Source organism: Felis catus, chromosome B4 (assembly GCF_018350175.1).
Source record: "Felis catus isolate Fca126 chromosome B4, F.catus_Fca126_mat1.0, whole genome shotgun sequence".
Classification (NCBI taxonomy): domain Eukaryota; kingdom Metazoa; phylum Chordata; class Mammalia; order Carnivora; family Felidae; genus Felis; species Felis catus.
Window position 1 is genome coordinate 10,971,122 of NC_058374.1, and position 18,495 is coordinate 10,989,616.

Consider the following 18,495-nt stretch of genomic DNA (forward strand, 5'->3'; position numbering starts at 1 on the left):
TTTCAGTTCATATGAAATCATTTAAAATGTTTAAAACATTCTCCATGGCAGTGTTAACCACCACCACCACCACATTTCAAAATGAACCGTGGCTGCAACGTGCACGTAGGTGGATGCCCTAGAACATCAATCTAGGGGTGAAAGCTTCAAACGCTTCTCTTTGCCTGGACTGGGAATGCTCACATCCTGCTTTCTGTGTTTTAATCTGTATCAATTCACAACCTAGGAAAACTTAATTCCCTAGTAATTAGGTCTTTCCAAGGTTGGCTAACTGCTATGGACTGAATGCTTGTGTCCCCCCAGAATTCATATGCTGGAACCCCCTAGTGTAACGGTACTTGGAGATGGGGTTTGGGAGGAAATTAGGTCATGAGGGTGACCTGATGGGATTAGTGCCCCCACTGTCTTCAGAGCAGAGCAGTGGACGGGGCCACAAAGGGAGGTGTGATCTGCCCTGTTTTTAGCCCCACCTCCCTCTGTAAAGGCTTCTAAAAGGAAAGGAACCACATCGCACCACAAAGAGTGCAGCTCATGGGTTCCTCCCAGTTGTGGTCAACAGTGAAGAGTGGCCCCTGGCAAAGCGGGGAGGTACACCCTATTAGAGGAGCAGTGGTCAGGCGGGGAGCTCTGGACCAGGTAGGGGACAGCACTTCTCCCTCTGTCATCACACCCTCCCAACACAACCAGACTGGTGCCCCTTAGAGGGAGGGAAAGGCCGACCCTGATTCCCGTGTGAAGCGCTGGGCAGTGCCTGGCACGCGGCAGCCCCGGTGAGGAGTTGCACACTCCACGTCCCCTGAGGTGGACCGGGTACTCGAGCCAGGTTTCACTGACCACAGGACAGGCCTGTGCTTGTTCTTGCCTTCAGCAAAGTCTGTGCCTAGAAGCTACCTCACTGCTATGGGCTGAATTGTGTCCCCTCAAGATTCATGTGTTGAACTAACCCCTAAATCCCTCAGAATGTGACATTTGGATAGAAGGACTTTATAGAGGTAATTAAGGTTAAATGAGGTCACTGGAGTGGGCCTCTCAAACAATATGACTGACCTCCTTATAAGAAGAGACGTACTGACACAGACAGGGAGACTGTGTAGGGAAGACCATGCAGGAAAACGCCCGGCAAAAGCCAAGGAGAGAAGAAACCAACCTTGCCAATGCTTTAACCTTGGACTTCCCAGGCTCCAGAATTATGAGAAAATATTTCTCTGTTGTTAAAGCCACTTTGTCTGTGGTATTTCTATTATAGCAGCCCGAGCTAAGATACTACCCTTAAGTCTACATCCTCAATCTCCAAACTGACTTGCTGTACTAAACACTAATTGTATGGATTGCCTTTTTCTGCTAGTTAAAAATCACATATTTCATGATAATGAAATTATAATTTATAATTATGCTTTTATGGTCCTAGCATATTTTCAATGTCGACAAAATGTAATGAAACCAATGATAGTAATTAAAATGTATTTTACATAACCACGTCAAAAAGACAACTGAACAAATGTGGAAGGCAGACACCGGCAATAACAGACCCATTAAGGGTAGTGAGAGTTCCATTACTTTGCAGACTCTCATATGCCATTCTCTATGTCTTGTGGTCACCAATGTATTGACCAGGGATGGTCAATGTAGGGTTGGCTTCCATAGCATTTTCCATAGACGTTTAGCTGTATTGACTTATGGACAATCACGGACACGAAAGGGCATCTTTGTAAATGTGCTAACCAGAATTTAAGCAAGATTCCAGCCTTGGACTAACTGAACAGGAGTGGAAAGGCATCAATAAGGGACCAGTTCAGTGGAAAGATATAAAAACAAACAAAAAACCAAAACAAGACAAAACAAAACAAAACAAACAAACAAACAAACAAAACTTGGGGAGGTGGAAGGAAGAAAGTGGGGAGAAAAGACTATGAGAGAAAATGGAACACCTGTGGGGAAATAAGGCTGTGTCACACAGCGGACCGCTATTCTACTATCTACAGACTTTCATTCTGAAATCCTTTAGATACATAAAAGGCACATATTGGTAAAGACTAACAGGACACACAGTAAAAATGTAGGATCGTGGATATAAGCATGTTTTTCTCAGGAGAAGGAATAAGAAGATTGAGACAAAAGTAAGGGGGAGACCAAGGTGGTAATTCCTGCATGAAACAAAATGGAAAGGTATGTGTCTTACATACATACGTTGGAGATTTAATTTTTCAATATAAAGGGTAAGAAAAGTATTCACCTTACATTTAACACTACTTTATATTCAAGTCAGTACAGAAAGTTTTCTAAGGAAGGGACATTAATATTCTGCATATCTACACATCATAGTAGAAGTAAAAGAAAACTTTAACATGTTCCATTTCCTGAATGGGCAAGAGACCCAGTGGAGAAAAAATTCTGCAACTGTTCTAAAATGTCAAAAAACTAGCATCTCTAAGTTCTTTCATGGTAGCCCATGACACATTTCCCTTTCCCCTAGTAGACAATAACCTAATTAAAGTAACTTCTCCTTTTGTATTCATACCTCTAGTATCTAAGATAGTAAGGGAATCACAAGTAAGGTGCTGACAAAATGTCCATTCATTCATATGTAATAAATATGAATTAGAGTAATGACATACTGTTCATATAAACAGTACAGACACATAATGGTTAATTCATTCATACATTCATTCATTCATTCATGGCTTAAAACATCAGAACCTTATTCTCTCACAGTTCTGGAGGCCAGAAGAGCTTAGCCAGTATCACTGGGCCAAAATCCAAGTGTTGACAGAGCCACATTCCCTTCAGAGGCTCTAGAGTAGAACCAGTTCTTCGATTCTCCCAACTTCTGGTGGTTAGTGGCATTCATTGCCTTGTGACCACATCAATCTTCAAGGCCAGCATCTTCCCCCAGCTCTTTGCCATCTCTTCACATCACCTTCTCCTCTATGTGTGTCAGACCTTCTAATGCCTCCTCACAAGGATACATGTAATTGCATTTAAGGTACACTTGGATAATTCAGCATAATGTCCCCATCCCAAGGTCAAAATTTAACCTCTTATAGACATTGACTTCCAGGCTTTGGTTTACCCACTTGTACTTTCAAGTTAAGGCTTCTTTAGAGACACTTTTTTTTTTGTCTTCCAATAAAACTTTATTTAAAAGACAGGTGATGGGGGGTGGGAGGGAGGAGAAAGTGGGTGATGGGCATTGAGGAGGGTACCTGTAGGATGAACACTGGGTGTTGTATGGAAACCAATATGACAATAAATTTCATGTAAAAAAAAAAAAAAAAAAACAGGGTATGGACCAACTATGTCAATAAAAAGTAAAAATTAAATAAATAAATAAATAAATAAATAAATAAATAAATAAATAAATAAGACAGGTGGCCGGCCAGATTTGTCCTTTGGGCTAGAGTTATTCAACCTCCAATCTAAAGAGTAGGACTCATTCTAAATTTATCAGTTGAGCTTGGTAAGTTCTTTGTAGACTTTGGGTGCTCTGTATCAGCTATGTCATTTGCAAATATCTTCTCCGAGTCCATCAGTTGCCTTTTAGTTTTGCTGATTGTTTCCTTTGCCATGCAGAAGCCTTTTTATCTTGACGAGGTCCCAATACTTCATTTTTGCTTTTGTTTCCCTTGCCTCTGGAGACGTGTTGAATAAGAAGTTGCTACGGCCGAGGTCAAAGAAGTCTTTGCCTGCTTTCTCCTCTAGGATTTTGATGGTTTCGTGTCTTACGTTTAGGTCTTTCATCCACTTTGAGTTTATTTTTGTGTATGGTGTAAGAAAGTGGTCCATGTTCATTTTTCTGCATGTCATTGTCCAGTTTTCCCAGCACCACTTGCTGAAGAGACTCTTTATTCCATTGGATATTCTTTCCTGCTTTGTTCAAGATTAGTTGGCCGTATGTTTGTGGGTCCATTTCTGGGCTTTCTATTCTGTTCCATTGATCTGAGTGTCTGTTTTTGTGCCGGTACCATACTGTCTTGATGATTACAGCTTTGTAATACATCTTGAAGTCCGGGATTGTGATACCTCCAGCTTTGGTTTTCTTTTTCAGGATTGCTTTGGCTATTCGGGGTCTCTTCTGGTTCCATACAAATGTTAGGATTGTTTGTTCTAGCTCTGTGAAGAGTGGTAGTGTTATTTTGATAGGGATTGCACTGAATATGTAGATTGCTTTGGGTAGTATCGACATTTTAACAATATTTGTTCTTCCTATCCAGGAGCATGGAGTATTCTTCCATTTTTTTGTGTCTTCTTCAATTTCTTTCATGAGCTTTCTATAGTTTTCAGTGTATAGATTTTTCACCTCTTTGGTTATGTTTATTCCTAGGTATTTTACGGGTTTTGGTGCACATAATGGTTATGAATACCCAAGATCTACCAGCTAAGAAATTAGATGTAGCAGGGTTTAGAGAGAAAAAAAAATCTGGTGCAGACAAAATGACACTGTATCTAATTAATTCCTAAGTGGTAATTTCTCAATAGGTACTAGGGCCTTGTAGCAGGTAGAGGGTGAATGCTTCAAATGTACAAAGACATTTAGAGGACAGAGCCTCTTTGCCCCCTGCAGAGATTTCCAGTAAGCATGGAAGAAGGTACAACAATGGGAAAGAGGCAGTAGACGATATAAGAAGGAGCCTTCCAAAGTGTAGGCACTTGAAAAACCCAATTCCTTCCAATTTTAAAGACAATAACACATGCAAGACTAGGGAAGATAAGGATATTCACAGGTGCCGGGCTCAACAGCAGGCTAGGATATGTTTAATTTAAAACAGTGTCCGGTCATACCTCCTTTCTGTAGTGATCTGTGACCTGGGCAGGAAAGACTAACAGATGGAGGTAATACATGGCTCCTGATCCTGGCATCAACATCTACCTTCCATAATAAATACCTGCTGACTGACGACACTGTGGGACTGGGCCACGTTCAAGTTATTCCCATAACTGACCAAACACTCTGACCAGTGTATAATTCTCAGTAACCCAATGATGCTCAAATGTACACACGCTGTCCGCATTTCAGTGCAGGTCCTTGGCCCTCAGGGCAACACTGGCTGTGGAGGAGGGTTGTGTCTCAAGAGAGGAGAGGGAATGAGAAGGGGCAGGAAGAAGTGACTGAAAAGAAAACAGGGAAAGAAAGCAGGAGAGAGGGGGGAGGTGGGGTGCCGTGAGGCAGAATAACGGAGAGGGCCACAAAGAGAAGGAAGTGGAACAGAGGGGCAGAAGGTGGAGATGGTTCCACAGGGAACCGAGGCGCCGAGCAGCAGCTCCCTTCCTGGGGCTGCTCAAGTCTGGGCGGGGATTTGCTCGTGTGTCACAAAAAGTGGGCAGGGCAGGGGCCTCTCCATTCCAACGGCAATGCCAAAACTCAAGGACTTTGTGCCAGGGCGACCCGACCTCGGTAATTATGGAGTCTGGAAGAAAACTCTACTGAACACTGCTGTAAAGGCAATTCTTTTCTGAAGATGAACTGTTCCACTTTCACTGAGCTGAAGATATCTCTGTAGACCCGTCAAGAAGGACAAATGCCATCACCCAGAATATTTTCATACCCTAATAAATACGCTTTGCCCTTTTCCCACAAAAGTCGATTCAAATAAGCATTAAACATTCTTGGACAATCTCTCCTTAGATCCATCTGAACCGACTTGAACCCTGCCACACACATACACACTAACACTGCTGTACTTGGCTTTGCTTGGTTTACCTGTCTCCTTTCAGCCCTACCCAATGGAGTGTAACTACAAGATTCAAGCATAACTGATGTCAACGCAGATGGCTTATACACAGGCAATATGTATTAATATTTATTATCCATACTTTCGTTCTGAACTTCTTTTCAGTAGCCAAAATATTGTGTGCTCATCCCACTATAGCTGCCTGCCTAGAATTTAAATTCTTCTCTTCTTAAAAACATAGGTGTTTAAAAGAATTACTGCCCTATTCTTAAAGGGTAGGAAAGCACCACAGTTCCTATCATATATAACAGTGAGACAGCTTTATGAAAATACCACATTAATAACATTTTTCACCAGCATTTCATCAAAAATGGTATTTTCATGCCAGTACCAACTTGATATATTTCAGAGTAAAAGCAAAAAAGTTTATTAGTTGCTTTTTTTAAAATTTTTCTTTAAAAAAAAAAAAGTAAGTAAAAAGAATACTCTAGCCATCCCTAAAAAAAAAAAAAAAATACAGAAGAGTCCCTCAAATACCCTCAGGTTTGTTCACTGTTGATTTTACTCAGGTCTGTGCCGCCACCCAGTGGACACCACACTCAACTACAAGCCTTACAGATTGATTGTCTAAGAGGCATTACAGGCTCCTATGCACCCAAGTGCTCTCTCTCTTGTAAACAATATCCTACTTACAAATTTCAACAACAGAATATATGTACTCTGATTGTTCTAACAGTTTTCAGTAAGAAATGGTAGGGGTTGTTGTCAGGAAAATTATTCTGGGGAAGAGTCATCTTACTCCTCTCCAGATCAAATATTAAGTCCAACCGAGTTTGAAAATATGGCCACAAAATCAGTGATTTCAAAATATACCGGAAAATTCAAATGGCTTTATATCTGTTTCATGTACCCTTAGCAAGAAAAATATGCAATTCAAGCGTTATTTATTACAGCCTTCAACCCTTCTATACCCCCTTCTATAAGTGACCAAAGAAATACAGGAAAACCTTGGATTGAGAGTAATTTGTTCTGGGGCGCCTGGGTGGCGCAGTCGGTTAAGCGTCCGACTTCAGCCAGGTCACGATCTCGCGGTCTGTGAGTTCGAGCCCCGCGTCAGGCTCTGGGCTGATGGCTCAGAGCCTGGAGCCTGTTTCCGATTCTGTGTCTCCCTCTCTCTCTGCCCCTCCCCCGTTCATGCTCTGTCTCTCTCTGTCCCAAAAATAAATAAATGTTGAGAGTAATTTGTTCTGTGAGTGTTTTGCAAGACAAGCAAACATTTCTAATAAATTTTAACTTGATAAGTAAGCTATGTCTTACAATACAAGTAGTACATGACCCTGAATGTCACATGATCACAGCTGAGCCAATAGTTCTCTTTCTCTCTCTCTCTCTCTCTCTCTCTCTCTGGGATTGTAGGTGATTGTCTCCTATGCTTGGATGATTGGCCTCAGGCTGCAGCATTTGGCAGAAATCAGTGATTTTTCAGAATGTTGGAAAGTGCCCACAATTGGCACTAGCATATTTTTTGTCACTTCCAAGTACCTATGGACAGTCTTTTGCTTTTCCAGACAAGAGTGAGCTCAGGAAAGCTTTGCTCCATTCCAGGTTAGGCTGCCTGCCTCTGCTGCTTTATTGCCGGTTCCACTCATTACAGTGTATGACAATTTGTTACTACTGCGCAGTGGGGAGCATCTGTGCAGGTGCACACAATGGCTCCCGTGCAGAAAAAGGTTCCACTGAGGCAACGAGAGCAGGGACTCCATTGGTGACAGTGGAAGTCATCCCCCTCCTCTCTTGCCCCCCTCACACTGGCCACGAAGGTTTTCCAAGTGCAGGTTCATTTATTTTTCTTTAGAGTTTGTATTTTCTATATTATTTTGTATTATATGACAGTATTGTAATCATTTTCATATGAGTATTTTGGGGTGGTGGAACGAATCCTCTGAGTTTCCATTATTTCTTATGGGGAAATTTGCTTTGATACCCAAGTGCTTTGGATTACAAACATGTTTCCCAAATTATGCTTGCAAACCAAGTTTTACTGTATTTTGCTTTCTAATTTATAGCTGAGAATTTTTTTAAAAATATTTTTTTAATTATAGTAATTAGGTTCATAGGCTTGACTTTTTTTCTCATCAGACAAAATTTGAAAGAGAGGTGAGGCAGAGAATTACTTAAACACATTTGTCATTATAAATGTATTTAATGCCACACACATTCAATAGATCTTTGTGAAATAATTTTTGTTTCCTAGTGTTTCAATTCATATATACACAGTAAAAAATGGCGTAATATCAGTTTCTATCATATAAACAAAAGTGAAAACCCATCTAAACACTCAAAAAGCGGGAGTTTCTTACTTTTTTAATTGACAAACGATACAGTTGGGCCTGTTTGTGTATGTCTATGTAATGAGAATACGAAATAGTTCCAGGACCTCAAAAAACTGCCTCATGCTAGCCTTTTGTAGATGACAGGCTTTTATTATCTAAAAAATAGATGGAAGCTTCATTTGTTCATTAAAAATTATTGGCCAAATGCCTATTATATATATGCCGGGCACTGAAATGTGTGCTGGTGACACAAAGACATGGTCACTGTCCTCTAGAACTCACTGTCCAACACACATCAGAGGAACAGGAGAAGCACAGCTCTGCAAGCATACGCAGGGGAGTGGAGTGCGGGGTGGGGAGGTGCTCCTGGCACAAAATCCCGCTGATCCGGCTGTGCGGTTTGGGAGGCTGGGGGTGGCTGGGAAGGCCTCTGGAGGAGACGATGCTTAAGCCAAGTCGTGAAAACCGAACGGAATGGATGTGGGCACAGGGACCTGGGGAAGCGTGCCGGGCGTTCTTGGGGAGTAGCACGTCCTAAGGCACAGAACTGTGGGCGCACAACACAGCGGCGTGACTATCAGCCACAGCGTCTGCTGTGATGTCTGGTGCTGGCTTTGGAGTCAGGCTGGTCACCAGCTATATGACCCTGGGCAATACTTCGCCCCGTAGCCCGTTTCCTCATCTCTAGGTTACTACTACTGACACTGATGGCAGAATGACCATGAAAGCTTTTCAAAATTAAAACAAGTGCCACTTAATGTAAGAATTATGGCCCTTCCAGATAAAAACCAAAAGAACACAGGGGGGGTTCTATCACGTTCAGAGACCCTTTAAAGGTACAAGATGAAAGTAAAAGACCAAAAAAACGCAAAGTCCAATCCTCCTGGGTGGAAAGGCAGACTTCCCCAGGGAGAAGAAAGAACGAGGTTGTGCGCAAGGGGCACCCACGGTGTCTGGACTACGTGGCCAAGGACCTGATGGGTGTGGACCCAGCAATAAGAAAAAGTGGTTCGGCCTGTGAGTTCGGTCACTGACCAGAATTCAGTTGGAGTCCTGGCTTACATTCCAACTAACAAAGTACCTTCCAAATTTATCTGACATACATTTTTTAATTCCCAAAGATCTAAAACTAACTATAGAAAAACTGAAGAGAATTAAACACAGGATTAATTCTGTATTTTTGCATTAAGGAATCTGTTCATATTTAGTATTGCCTTTTCATGCCAATTGAAAGTCACTGATTCGAACTTATGATTTGAAATGTATAAACAGGAGTGTAACAAATTTTTAAGGGACTCAAGGTTCAGCAAATTCTTAAATTTATCAGATGTAGAAGTTGTTTAAGAACTAGGGAAGATTTTGTTTTTAATTCAAAAGTTGACATGTTTAAGGGATTGTATATATTAAATTTATAAATGCAATTTAAAACATTTGTAGAAGTTTATTTGTACCAAACATTAACATTAACCAAACATTAACATTCCCTTTAAAAGAGAATGGTAATTTGGGGTGCCTGGGTGGCTCAGTCAGTTAAGCGTCCGACATCAGCTCAGGTCACGATCTCACAGTTCGTGGGTTCAAGCTCCGTGTCGGGCTCTGTGCTGACAGGCCTGGAGCCTGCTTCAGATTCTGTATCCCCCTCTCTCTCTTCCCCTCCCCTGCTCACACTGTCTCTCTCTCTCTCAAAAATAAACATAAAACAATTAAAAAAAAAAAAAAAGAGAGCATGGTAATTTTTCCCACGTGTACTAACTTTTGTAAGCTGAATTAACAAACTAAAGAAGAACTAGGTTTCTGGATTTGTAACTGTAAGAAATTAAATACTAATTTTAGGAACCTAAATAATTCTGTGCACCAACAGTTATCCTGAAGGATACTAATAAATTTGCATCAGTAAGTACCTTATCGCAACAGACTGTTGAAAAAAAATTGACATGTGTATGTAAAAAAAGCATACCGCAAGGCGTCTATCATGTGGGACTCCAAAGTCCGCTCTTGTTGTTACTATGTCAGAAGTGTCTGGGGGTATGAGGGGGGAAGGATAGAAGTAGGAAAAACAAGCAGACTGGGAGAGTATCTTGGGTCAAACTAAGGAGTCTGGATCTTCTTCCTTCAGCACGGAAGTGTCCCCTGAACAGCTGGCCACTTCACAAAGTCACTCTGGCAAGACAAGGAGGTGAGCAACACGGGAGTCAGGGCTTCCAGGGCGGGCGACACAGCCCTGCTAGTGAGGCTGGAGAGGAGGGGGATGCTAGAGAGAGACGAGGAATCAAAAGAAACACAGAACTTGGGTGTCTGAACGGACAGTGAATGGACTGCTAGTAAGCTGGGGTAATGCGGAGAAGATTTTGGAAGAGGGGTAAAGGGCACCCAGGTGGCTCAGTCAGTTAAGCGTCAGACTTCGGCTCAGGCCATGATCTCACAGCTCGTGGGTTCAAGTCTCATGCTGGGCTCTGTGCTGACAGCTCACAGCCTGGAGCCTGCTTCAGATTCAGTGTCTCCCTCTCTCTCTGCCCTTCCCCCGCTCGCTCGCGCGCGCGCTCTCTCTCTCTCTCTCTCTCTCTCTCTCTCTCTCTCAAAAATAAATAAACATTAAAATAAATAAGTTAAAAAAAAAAAAAAAAAGATGGGGTAAAGTTGAATGTTTTACCATGGTCAGAAATACACAGGAGAAATGGGAAAAATAAACATCTCCTTCCTACAGCCCCAAATTTTGATTACCATTACAAAATAACATACAAAAGAGAAATGGCAATTCTGGAACTGGCAAAGTTTTGCTATAAACAAAATAAAGAATCCGAATTGCCCTAGGACAGAAAAGGACACGTACCACAGCTAAAGGCAACAAAATGCTTTCCTTTCTTAAAAAGGTTCCTTAAGTTTCACGTTTTCTGATACCTAAAATAGAAGTGGTTCTCTCAATTATTCTAAGAAAAACGTGCTCTTGATTCTTCTAGGTCGAATGGTCATAAGCTATAGCCGGGCCACATGGGCAGTCACAGTGGATCAACACAGGCTTTCCACCCAGAGCAACCTCCCTAAGTGAGAGAATCCTAGCCAATGCGAACAGAAGACAGGTAGCTGAGGAGATCCAAGGGATAACTCCACCTCAAGATGGCAAGCCAATGGGGTATGCCAGAAGCGATGCATGTCATTTCAGTACTGTGTCAACTAAATGTACTTTTATTTAAATTGGGTCTTCAGAGTTGATTCACATGAAGAGATGGAGAGCTGAAACTTTCCAACTACTTTATACACGTTTACTACTAGCAGTGGTCAACAAGAAAGGCATGATAGAATTAACAACGTAAGATAGGACACAAATGGCCGGAAAGCAGATGAGCGACGTAAAAAGCCTGAAATACTCATAACAAATGAAGACTAACAGCACCAACAAGGACACACGATAAACGGTGTCCGCAAATTAGGAAGAGAAAGAAATGTCTGAGGATAAAAGACAGCTACAAAAAAGCTGTGCACGTTTATGTAAATATATGCGCTTTAAACACAAGTTTTATATGTAAAAGCAAAGGAAAAGGACTTGAATATTCCCCAAACTGAAGTAATGGAAAGTTTTCATACTTCACTCAATATACCGCAAAGATTACCTAGAGTTCTTATGAGGATACATTTGTAAATCGGGTAATAAAACTGAGGAATAAGGGATTTTTTAGGCTAAGATAGAAATATCTTGTTGCACATAAAAGCAAGGAAGTATTCAAAGACTAATAGTGTTGAGTCAGAAGAACACAGGATCAGTTTAAGGGAGATCCCACTGGCCAAACTGAGAACAATGTGAACGTTAAAACAATAATAATTATATCTCATTGAAACACTAAGAATATATCAAATTCCATGGATTCACAATGAGAAAGCCAAAACAAAAGCTCATTTTCTGCCACTGGAGATATAATCAAGAACATCAACTCCTAACTCTGAAAACTGGTAAAAGAAAACAGCTAAGCATTTATTCTGTTTTTTTCAGTAGAAAATATATCTTAAGGTAACTAAAGAGCCCCAGCTGATAAAGGAGAAAAAATGCTTTGTTACAGAAGAAAATCTGCTGATAAATATAAAAGAAAGAATGAAATTTGAAAATTCCTACTTTACGACATGTAATAAAATATTTGTTTTTGGCAAGGATTATTAATGGAAGCTGAAACCATCGGGGAAAAATCAAAAGGAAAGTGGATATCTGTATAATTGCAAAACATTATGCCACAGATCACTTGCTAATTAAAAAGTTTTTGCAATTAAAAAAAATTTTTTTAAGTTTATTTATTTATTTTGAGAGAGAGCAGCATGAGCAGAGGAGATAGAGAAAGAGAGGGAGAGAGAATCCCAAAGAGACTCCGTGTTCTCAGCACAAGGACACTTAACTGACTGAGCCACCCATGTACCCTACAACTAAAAACTTTTTTTTTTTTAATGTTTTTATTTATTTTTGAGAGAGAGAAAGAGAGAGACAGAGAGAGCAGGGGAGGAGCAGAGAGAGAGGGAGACACAGAATCCAAAGCAGGCTCCAGGCTCTGAGCTGACAGCACAGAGCTCAACGTGGGACTCAAACTCATGAACCATGAGATCATGACCTGAGCCAAAGTCTGACACTTAACTGACTAAGCCCCCAACTGGAAACTTTTAATATGGAATTGATATTAGATGATATTTGAGAATTATATTGTTAATTTAATTAGATTTGATAATGGCACTATGCTTAGACAGGAGAAAGTCCTTGTTTCTGAGACACAGAGACTAAACTATTTAGGGTGAAATACCATGAGGTCTTTATTTTCACTAAAAAATTATTCAGAGGTGACTGAGTGGCTCAGTCGGTTTAAGCGTCCCAACTCTTGACTTTAGCTCAGGTCATGATCTCATGGTTCGGGAGTTTGAGACCCGTGTCAGCCTCTGCACTGACAATGTGGAGCCTGTTCGGGATTCTCTCTCTGCCCTTCTCCTGCTCATGCTCTCTCTCAAAATAAATAATAAACTTTAAAATAAAATTATTCAATAAGCTTGTGTGATAGATACATGGGGGTGGGAAGGGTCTTCAGCTCTTTTTCTTTTGTACATGTTTTAAAAAAAATTTTTTTTTCAACGTTTATTTATTTTTGGGACAGAGAAAGACAGAGCACGAACGGGGGAGGGGCAGAGAGAGAGGGAGACACAGAATCGGAAACAGGCTCCAGGCTCTGAGCCATCAGCCCAGAGCCTGACGCGGGGCTCGAACTCACGGACCGCGAGATCGTGACCTGGCTGAAGTCGGACGCTTAACCGACTGCGCCACCCAGGCGCCCCATCTTTTGTACATGTTTGAAAAGCTTTTGTGAAACTTTACACAAATACATTTAGCAATTGAAGTGAACGATTTTCTAAGAAAATATAAATGATGCGCACTGGCCTGAGAAGACAAAATGAGTAACAAAACAATAACCAATAACCAGGCACACATAAAGTTATCAAAGAGTGATTGCCACAAAACAAGCATATCAGACTAAAATGGTTCCATAAGTATATTTTGAGCTCTTAAGGAACAATTTTAATACTACATAAAATTTTCCAAAACACAGAGGAAGAAGGAAACTTTCCATACTATGATACTAGCATAACCTGGTAACGCAACGAAGTTTCAGTTCATTGTTATGCAATCCCACATAGGAATAACAACAAAAAAGTTAAGTAAAATATTAGCAAGTATAAAACATCAGAGCTTTAACAGGTAATTTATTACAACCAAGTGAAATTTATCCAAGGAGTGTAATGATGGTTCACAATTAGAAAATACATTAATAAAATTCACCATATAAGAAGGTCTTAAAAAGAGAAAAACACAGAGATTTGTTCATTTGTGCCTAAAAAGCATTAAGAAAAAAAAAAACCCTCAACATCTACTTTTTTTCTAATTTGGAAAAACAGTAATAGTTTGATACCCTCTGGGGTGAAAAATAAATAAAAAGTATTTAAGAGGAAGAAAAATACTATTATTGGATGAAAACTGTGTATCTAGAATCTTGGAAAACGTGAGGGAATCAATTTTGCTCTACAACATTAGAAATACAGAGACAGGGAAAAGCTGCTGGGAGGGTGACAGAATAAGCACCAGGAATCTGTCCCCCCACCTGGACAACAACCGCACCAGCAGAACGTGTCGGACAGAACTGTCTTGGAACTCTGGTGCCCACTGTAGGCCTGCAACTGCCAGGAGAAGGCTGGGAAGGTAACGGCAGTGAATGTTGTTCACTTTCAGTTCTGGGCACTGCAGAAATACCCCATACTCTACCCCGCCCCAGCCACAGGGCAGGCAGCTTTACCTTGTTCCTAGAGCAGTTTGCACCAGGCTCAGGGAGCCAGGGTGGGCAAGAAAACGTGTCCTCCAGATACTGGAGGTCTGGCTCTGACTGCTGATAGCTGCCTCCATCAGAGAGGTGCAGAAAAGAGGCAGAGGCCACTTTCCTTGCACCTCCCCCTCGCCCCACTATTGCAAGCACCCTGAGGTGATTTTCAGGGGCTTTAAAGGGCCAGTCCTTTTTTTCTCCCCTTATTTATATATTTTTTCCTTTCTATGAGGCCAGACATTGAAGACTAGGATATTCAAAAACTGCAACATATCAAGGGCAAAATTAGAAAGTCCAGAGAAAGGCTCAGAAAAGACCTGAAAAGACCTGAAGTTTACTCTTCTGGCTGACCCTCAGCAGAGAGATAGTTTACACAATAAAACAAACAACCAACCAAAACAACAACAACAGCAAACCCTGGGGGAAGGGAAGAAAGCTCCAAAGTTACCACATTATTAGATCCAAATGCCCAGTTTTCAACAAAAAAATCACAAGAGACACAAAGAAACAGGAAAATATGGCTCATTCAAAGGAAACAACTAAACCAACAGAAAATGTCCCTGAAAAAGATCAACGGCAAATAAACTGGACAAAGACTTTGTCTTAAAGAAACTCGAAGAACTAAAGGAAGATGTGAAGAAAGTCAAGAAAATCATGTATGAACAAAATGGAAATATAAATAAAGAGAACACATAAAAAGAAATCAGAAAGAAACTCTGAAGCTGAAAAGTACAATAAATGAAATGATCACCAGAGATATTCAAAGGCAGATTTAAGCAGGTAGAAGAAAGAATCAGCAAACTTGAAGACAGGATGATGATGATGATGATGATGATGATGACAATGATAATAATAATAATAATATAAAAAGGGGAGCCTGGGTGGCTCAGTCGGTTGAGCATCTGACTTTGGTTCAGGTCATGATCCCGCGGTACGTGGGTTCGAGCCCCATGTCGGGCTCTGTGCTGACAGCTCAGAGCCTGGAGCCTGTTTCGGATTCTGTGTCTCCCTCTCTCTCTGCCCCTCCCCCACTTGCACTCTGTCTCTCTCTTGCTCTCTCTCAACAATAAATAAGTATTAAAAAAAAACAAACTTGAAGACAGGGCAATGGAAATTATGAAGTCTAAGGAACAGAAGTCCAAGCGACAGTGGAGACCATCAAGCAAACATGCACTGTGGGAGAAAGAGAGGGAGACAAGGGCAGAATAAATATTTGACAAAATAATGGCTGAAAACTTCCCAAATCTGAGTAAAGACATGAAAATAAACAAGCAAGAAGCTTAAAGGACTCCAAATAAAATGAACTCTAAGAAACCCACACCGAGACACGTTACAATCAAACTTTCAAAAGACAAAGAGAGAATCTTGAAGCAGTAACAGAGAAGCAACTTGTCACATACAAGTTATCCCCATAAGGTTATAAGCAGGTGTTTTAGCAGAAACTTTGGAGGCCAGAAGGCAGGAGGCCGATATATTCAAAGCATTAAAGGAAAACAAAAAACAAACAAAAAACTATCAACCAGGAGTCCTGTATCTGGCAAAACTGTCCTTCAAAAATGAGGGGAAAATTAAGACATTCCCAGATAAGCAAAAGTGGAGGGAACGCTTTCTGGGACTTGCCCAGAAAGAAATGCTCAAGGGCACGTGGTGAAACAAAAGGGCACTACAAAGAAATTCCAAGCCATGAAAGAAAATCAAGATCTCAATACAGACAAATACAGGGGCAAGTGTAAAAACTACTATCATTGTAAAAATCATTTGTAACTCCACATTCTGTTTTTCTACATAATTTAAGAGAGCATAATACTTAAAAAAACACATTTGTTTGTCTAAAAGCTAGTATTGTTTAACTTCGGTTTATAACTCCACATTTTCTTTTCTCCATGACTGAAGAGACTAATGCACTTAAAAGAATTACTACTTTACCTTTTGTGGCACAGAGCGTACACAGATGCAATGTGGAAAAGGTCAACTGGAAGGGCTGGGGGTGGACCAAATGGGCTGGGGATGGATCAGAGGGCTGGGGGTGGGGCTGCAAAGGAGCAGAGCTTTTGTAGGTTATTAAAGTTGCCCAAGTCCAAATTAAGGCATTATAACTTCAGGATGGTAAATGTAATCCCTTTGTCACGCCCCCCCAACACACACGCACGCACACACGAGCTATAGAACATACACAAAAGAAAGTAAGTAATTTAAACATTTCACAATTTAAAAAATCCATCAAATGGGAAGACAGTAATCCAAGAAATGAGGGACAAAATTCTATAAAGTATACAGAAAACAAATGGCAAAATGGCAGAAGTCCTTCCTTATCAGTAATTAAATGGTTTAAACTCCTAAATCAAAAGACAGAGACTTCAGAATGGATAAAGACCCACGATCCAGGTATATGTTACCCTCAGGAGACTTCACTTTAGATCAAAAGACACCAACAGATTGAACGTGAAAGGATGCAAAAAGATACTCCATGCAAACAGTAACAAAAGGGAGTAGGGGTAGATATACTCAATCGGACAAAATAGACTATAAATCTAAAAAAGGTTACAACAGACAAAAAAGGACACTGCATGTGAATAACAGGTTCAATGCAGCAAGCAGATCCAATAATTGCAAATACGTATGCACCTAATAATGGACCATCAAAATATATGATACACAAACGGACAGAACAGAAGGGAGGAAGAGTTGCACAGTAACAGCTGGAGATTTCAATACGTGGCCCACAATAAGAGACAGAACAACCAGAGAGAAGGTAAGCACACAGGGGACGAAAACAACACAGTAAACCAACTAGATCTAACAGATATTTACGGAACACTCCACCCAACAACTACAGCATCCACATTCTTCTCAAGTGTATGAGTCCTTCTCTAGGACACAGGGTATGCCACATCACAAATTAAGTCTCAACGGATTTTAAAAGACAGATGCTGTACAGAGTATCTTATCTGACCACAACAGCATGAAGAAAGAATTCAATTAACAGAAGCAAAATTGGAAAATTCATAAATCTGTGGAAATTAAAAACACACCTTAAAACTCTTCCCTTAAACCACAAGTAATTCTAGATGGGCTAAAGATTTAATCATAAAAAAAATAAAGACATAAAAGTCATAGGAGAAAATACAGGAAACAAAAACCTTTTCATTCAGCATGTGGAACACAGAAGTGGGACGCCATAAAGAAAAGGGCTGATGGGGCACCTGGTGGCTCAGCTGGTGAAGCATCCGGGCTTCATCCATGACCTGGGCCCAGGTTGTGACCTCGCGGTTTGTGGGTTTGAGCCCCACATCAGGCTCTGTGCTGACAGCTCAGAGCCTGGAACCCACTTCGGATTCTGCCTCTCTCTCTCTCTCTCTCTCTCAGCCCCTTCCCTGCTCGCTCGCTCGCTCTCTCTCTCTCTCAAAAATAAATAAACATTAAAAAAATTGTTAAAAGAAAAAGACCGATTAAATTTTTAAAAATTGTATATGAAAAGTATCCACAATAACAATAAACTGGCCCATTTCCTTGACTTACGAAGAATTTGCACAAACACACCAATAGAAAAGGGAGCAGAAGATGAGCAGGGAAGTTTACACAAAAAGAAATTAAAATGTCCAATAAAAATAAAAGACACTCAATCAAAATTAAAGAAATGCAAGTCAAAACAATGGAAAACTCTATTCAGCTAGAAAGATAAACTAACAATTTAAAATGCTGCATGTTGTGTGGGTCTGGGAAAACAACTTACAAATGGAGGCAGCACAAAAGGAGCCACAAAGAAATAACACGCTCATGTGTCCTTTTAAGATGACAGAGAGGAGATTAAAATTTCCTGCCAGAGTGATCACTGAACCATCTTCATGCTCCATATAGAGCTTGAAGTAATTTCAAGAGGATAACACTGGGCAGGCTGCAGGGCACAAATTCCAGGAAGTCGATGCTGCAGCAGTAGAAATACAGGTGAAAACCAGATTCTTGATGGAGAAAGTGGGGAGCCACCTCACCACGTTCTGCTTCAAGTACCAGTAGGATCAGAGCAAACGTTAGCTAGTGTTTCTGGGATTATTTCTCTCTCCCTTTCCCTTTCTCTGCATCTCCCCCTCCATCCACATTCTACCATTTCCAGTAAAAAGATCTTACAAACTACAGCTACTAATTTTATTCACGTGCACA

At 40.8% G+C, this 18,495-nt stretch overlaps 1 protein-coding gene and 1 non-coding gene across 11 annotated transcripts in view; one reads left to right on the top strand and one right to left on the bottom strand.

Moving 5' to 3' along the window:
* The window catches only part of USP6NL (USP6 N-terminal like), a 246,577-nt gene that overhangs the window by 19,549 nt on the left and 208,533 nt on the right, over positions 1–18,495 (bottom strand). The window lies entirely within an intron of this gene.
* On the top strand, positions 15,213–15,297 carry TRNAQ-UUG. Its single transcript has one exon. It is a non-coding gene; the product is annotated as a tRNA-Gln (tRNA).